General features: G+C 44.1%; 1 long non-coding RNA gene across 1 annotated transcript; it reads left to right on the forward strand.

The window, feature by feature from the left end:
- Positions 1–1,112: 1,112 nt before the first annotated feature.
- On the forward strand, positions 1,113–4,790 carry LOC144608366 (uncharacterized). Its single transcript, XR_013549190.1, has 4 exons — positions 1,113–1,132; positions 1,297–1,350; positions 2,847–2,891; positions 4,750–4,790. It is a non-coding gene; the product is annotated as an uncharacterized LOC144608366 (long non-coding RNA).
- Positions 4,791–6,275: the final 1,485 nt, after the last annotated feature.

Raw genomic sequence — 6,275 nt, forward strand, 5'->3', positions numbered from 1 at the left:
TGCAGGGAACGGAGAGATGTGGATCACATGCAGGCAAGTGAGATTGGTTTATCCAAGCATCATGAGCAACACAGACATTGTGGATCGAAGGACCTGTTCCAGTGCCGTACTGATCAATATTCTGTGTTCTATGTATCTTGCAGTCAATCCTTTCACCCTCTTACAACACTCTACCATCTCCACCAGTCCCCTGCATTCTGCCATCGCATTTCCCGTCTCCCTCTACTCCCACCCTTATTCTTGCACCCCACCCTCAACACCCCATCCCACCTTCTCCATCGTTCCCTCTCATCCCCTCCCATTTTGTTTTTGCGACCCCCCCCCCCAATATTTCCACCTCCAGCTCGCCCTTCCTTGGCAGCACAGAATGCCACAGAAGATCATTTTTCCTTGTGGTTATCAAACTGTACAACTCCTCCCCCTTCTGTCGTGGGGTAGACTGACTCCCCTCCCCCCTTCCCCAATCTTTGCACATCCCAAATCCTGGACTTTCCACTCCTCACTTTAATTGCATGTTTCATGAATCTTGGTGCTTTATGACTGTTGGCAGACCAATTTCCGTCCTGGGATGAATAAAGTCCAATCGTATCGTATCCCTTTCACACTCTTCCCTGGCTCCATCCCCATCTGGCATCCCACCCCACCCACACCTTCTCCCTCCCATGTCACGCTCCACTTTCCCCATTGCCCTCTTGCACCCATTGCCCCACCACGCTCACCCACCCCTCCTCACCTCCACATCTCTTTGCCAACCTATTCGACAACCTCCACCTCGCCTCTCCTTCCCAAATACCCTCTCGCTCCCTCCCTCCACTGTCCGCTGTGCTGCCGTGGTGCCTCATCCCCCATCTCACTGTTGTTCCATTTTCTTCCTGGTGTCTTCACTGTGGACGTTTACACAGCCAGAACGTATAAAATCTGTGTAAACCTAGCCAGACCTGCAAAGATTAGTCTGTCTTTACTTTATGATGAATGAGTAATACTCTCATGTGTCTCAATCATTCTGTAGATCACAGGTGTTGCTGCTGAGCCCAAACAGATTGCACTTTGAGGAGGCATTTATTCTAGTTCCTTCCATTTTCCACAGGGCGGGATTGGGTTACCAGGGTTACCGGGTCGTCGAGGCCCTCAGGTACAGTAACCGTCAACTATTCATTTGCTTCCAAAAATATATCAGAATAATGAAACCGTGACATTTTCAGAAATTTCGTGCCATCTGAATTTTAGCACAGAATGTTATGTTTATTTATATTTTTAATGGGTTAATTAATTCAATGCAGTATAATTTTGTTACAGGGGCCTCAAGGTGTGGATGGAAGAAAGGGATTTAAAGGAATGAGAGGCCACCAGGTATTTGTTGAAGATAAATAAAGTGCAAAGCATTTCATGAGTTTAAACTTAAGCTTAGTCACACTTCCGTTTTAAGTGACTGTCCCCTTAACTTGTATATTCCCATGTTTGAGGTTCTCCCACGTCTGGAAACATTTCAACATCCACTCCATAGTGTCCTCTTATTTCTCATTCTTCTAATCTTAGGAACAGAGATTGAATTTTGGGTGCTGTTTGCACCAGGACAAATCTGTGACATATTTAATGATAGATATATTATAGTGGAAAAAGGACACAACTGCATCAATTTTACAAGTATGACACGGCCATCTAAATGTTCACTGCAGCAGGCCTGAGGTGCGGTGGAGCCAGTCCATTGAAGGTTTTTCCATTGCTCTCGCTGTGTGACTGCTCCAGGAATGTCAGTGACAAAGGTTAAACCAGGTCCAGATGCCAAATGGGTCTGGTGCCCTGCAAAAGTCAGAATGGCATTGTGCACGAGGATGCCGCCTGTGTGTGCTGTGACTTAATTCATTTGAAGCCTCTGCTTGTTTCTCCTCAGCTGGAGAGTGCCAGTAGAGAGCAAGGTGCGAGCATTGTTACTGATACAGGGTGGATAGAAGTCTGGATTGTGGACCGTTGATCCAAAGACTTGAGTTACAATTGGTAGCTGAGGACTTGAAAATTCAAGCCATTAAACACGACTGGAATTAAAAGTAAAGTCTAGTCCCAGTAACAATCCACATTGAACTGCCACAGATGACTGTGGAGACCAAGTCAATGGATATTTTTAAGGCGGAGATTGACAGATTCTTGATTAGTAAGGGTGTCAGGGGTTATGGGGAGAAGGCAGGAGATTGGGGTTGAGAGGGAAAGATAGATCAGCCATGATTGAGCAGCGGAGTAGGCTCAATGGGCCAAATGGTCTAATTCTGCTCCTAGAACTTATGAACTGTAGAAGCCCAGACACAAGAGGCAGCAGGTTCCAGAATATGAAGCGAGAGTCTGTTGGGGGATCTCAGCATCTGTGGGGTGGAGGGGCAGAAGGAATTCCTGATGTCGGGTGTGGATCTGAAATATCTACAATTCCATCTGTCCCACAGATGCTGCTCGATCCGCTGGGTTCCTCCAACAGGCTGTTATAAAAACATAATGAATTCACTAATGTCACGAGGGAAGGAAATCTGCTGTTGTCTACAATAAAAAGCTCAGCTCAAAGAAAATCCGCTCTTGTCTGTACATCACTCCTGACCCCCTGATGTGGTTGACTTTGAATGGACTTTTCAGGTCAGCGATATTGGGAATGTACGATAAATGCCCGCATAGTTCGCAACATAAACATCCCATGATCAAATAGTATTGAAACAAAGGAGTTTTCCCGATGTCTAGATGTCAATTGCCGGGGAGGAGATGGATAGCATATTCTCCCGCCTTTAGAATCCGGGTTTAGTTTCGTGCTTTGCTCTGCCCGTTGTTGCATATGAGACCTCACTTCAACATTTTTGTTTGCTCCCAAGGGCCGGCCTGGATTAGATGGACTTCCTGGTCCAAGGGGAGAGGCTGTAAGTAAAACTGCCTGACAAAAAAAAATAATATTCTGCATGAACAAAGTGTATCTACTTTTACAATGGCACTGGACACAACAAATAGGTGCTGGAGGAGGTGTGTTTCTGTGCAGGAAGAGGTCTATTTCTATGCTGTACTTCTCTAAATTACTTTTCATAGCCCCTATTTGCCTTCCTATTTTCTTTCTGGAGTTGGTCCCTACACCCTTTTATTCCTCAAGGGTTTCATTTGATCCCAGTTTTCTATACCTGCCATGTCCTTCCTTGTTTGAGACAAATGAGAGTCCTTTGAAATAGAGTTAATAAGAGTGCAGGTCCTGGGAGCTGGGGTAAGAGTGAAAGACAAGGATGACACGATTAAGGGACCTTGGATGACAAGGGACATTGAATGGTTGATCAAGATATACGATACGATGGAACTTTATTTATCAATTTTCCTCCTGGGATAAATAAAGTTCTATCGTATCGTATTGTTCATCTAGTGTAAGAAAATAACTGCAGATGCTGGTACAAATCGAAGGTATTTATTCACAAAATGCTGGAGTAACTCAGCAGGTCAGGCAGCATCTCAGGAGAGAAAGAATGGGTGACGTTTCGGGTCAGGTCTCAAGAAGGGTCTCGACCCGAAACGTCACCCATTCCTTCTCTCCTGAGATGCTGCCTGACCTGCTGAGTTACTCCAGCATTTTGTGAATAAATACCTTCGTATCGTTCATCTTGATCAATCAATCATTTGTCAGACATGAATATCTGTTCTCGATCTTGTTTCACCAGGTCCTCCATGACACAATTGAAATCAGTCTTCTCCCAATATATAAGACCTTTACTTGAGGACCAGCCCCATCCCTTTCCATAACTACCTTGAAGCATAGCAATTGCCAAAGTGTTCTTCACCAGCTCCAACCCTGTTCCATTTCCTCAGACATGGTCAAGTGTAGCCTCAGGTCATGAACATCAGGCTGGAATAATAAACGTGGTGATGTGGATGGGATAAATTGAGGTACAAATTTGTTTTGGGCTTTTTGCAAAATGGCCGACGTGGCATTAATCGTCTGTTATAGTGATGTATTTTTATACGTCGGATCTCCCCATCCCGTCCTGACCTCACTGCTCTTTAGTATCAGTGATTTCATCGCCACTGTATATCACTGACATGGTGGTGCAGCAGTAAAGTTGCTGCCTTACAGCACCAGAGACCTGGCTTTGATCCTGACTACAGGTGCTGTCTGTACAGAGTTTGTACGTTCTTCCCATGACCACATGGGTTTTCTCCAGGAACTTCAGTTTCTTCCCAGACTCCAAAAACGTACAGGTTTACAGGCTAATTGGATTTGGTAAAAGACAATAAATTGTCCTTGATGTGTAGCCTAGCGCTAGTGTACAGGAATCATTGGTCGGCACGGACTCGGTGAGCCAACAGGCCTGTTTCCGCACTGTATTTTTAAACTAAACTAATCACAAAATTCTGGATGTTTTCCACTGCGGCCGCATTTTGAGGGTGCAATAAGTTCTGATTAACATTAGAGCACCAAAATAGTAAGAAGCAACATATTTTCAGCTCCCCCAATAATGACTTTATTTTTTCTGGTTCACCATTGACTTACAAGTGACAATCAACGACATTTCCCATTTTTTCTTAGTCAGATTCACGCCTGGTTTTTTTTCTGCTCTGGATACGTTCTCTTTTCATGGGTCTTGCTTTATTCTTTCTCCAAAATTGAGGTTTATTGCTTTCAACTTTGGCTGCATGTTCGAAAATTAGAAAATGAATCATCATAAAAATCATGAAAAATGTATTTTGGAGCTGTAAGAGGATTTGAGATATGTCATTGTGATTAATGAATGTATTCTCTAGGGTGAAGATGGACCACTTGGGCCAAGAGGGAAGCCCGGACAAGAAGGACCCAGGGTAAAGCTGCACAAAATGACCTTCAGAGGGTCAAACCTTTCTGTGTCTGAAGAGATTGCAATCGTTGGATGTAAATTTAGTTTTAGATCTACAGAGATACAGCATGGAAACAGGCCCTTCGACCTCCCGAGTCCCCACCGACCAATGATCACGCCAACATTAACTCCATCCTACACACACTAGGGACAATTTACACATAAACCAACCCAATTAACCTACAAACCTGTACGTCTTTGGAGCATGGGAGGAAACCGAAGATCTTGGAGAAAACCCACGCAACCATGGGGAGATCATACAAGCTCAGTACAGACAGCACCCGTAGTCGGGATCGAACCAGCATCTCTGGCGCTGTAAGGCAGCAACTCTACCGCTCTGCCGCCCTGACAAATATATTTATCAACATCTTTTTTTTAAAGCAAGAGGTTGAATCATAGAATCATAAACAATAGACAATAGGTGCAGGAGTAGGCCATTTGGCCCTTCGAACCATTCAATGTGATCATAATAATAATAATAATGCATTACACTTATATAGCGCTTTTCAAATGATCATGGCTGATCATTCCCAATCAGTACCCCGTTCCTGCCTTCTCCCCATACCCCCTGACTCCACTATCTTTAAGAGCTCTATCTAGCTCTCTCTTGAAAGCATCCAGAGAATTTGCCTCCACTGCCTTCTGAGGCAGAGAATTCTACAGATTTACAACTCTCTGATTCCACAGCACAGGTCAGCTTCGTCAATTATAAGGAGCTGACACATTTGAGTTCTTGTGATCAGCTGTACCTGACCATGTTTTCTGTTGTTTTCAGGGTTTGGCTGGAGTTCCGGGGATCAGAGGCCCAGTGGGTGATCCTGTAAGTCCTACATTTTATTACATATTCCATGTTTAACTATGGTTGCAATCCATAATTACTGGATGTCTTCAGCTGGTTCCCACATAGTAAATCTTTCAGAATCTGGAAGTGTACCAAAAGGCTCCAACTTCATCTTTTCCTCTAAAAATAACATGCTCATATTATTAACAATCAGCCTCCCCAAATTTGGTGACAGGCTTATTTCCTTGTGACCCATAAATTAAGTCATCTTTGGCCAAAATCTAAACTATTTCTGACAGTGCCGAACATAACAAGTTATTTTATCACTGAAGCAAGAGTGGTACTGGGCCCTTGCTCGATGTCTCAGCAGTTAAAGAGCTCGCTGACATTGACCGCTAAAAAAGATGTTTAGGACATGGAAAACGGACAAACAAAAATATTGCAAAGACAAAAATCAGTAAAAACAATGCCCCCTCCCCCCCCCCCCCAGGTCTATGTAGTTTGGAGCATATTTGGAGGTTATCATCATATCATATATATACAGCCGGAAACAGGCCTTTTCGGCCCTCCAAGTCCGTGCCGCCCAGTGATCCCCTTACACCAACACTATCCTACACCCACTAGGGACAATTTTTACATTTACCCAGCCAATTAAC

The sequence above is a fragment of the Rhinoraja longicauda genome, chromosome 31, assembly GCF_053455715.1.
Source record: "Rhinoraja longicauda isolate Sanriku21f chromosome 31, sRhiLon1.1, whole genome shotgun sequence".
NCBI classification, from domain to species: Eukaryota; Metazoa; Chordata; class Chondrichthyes; order Rajiformes; family Arhynchobatidae; genus Rhinoraja; species Rhinoraja longicauda.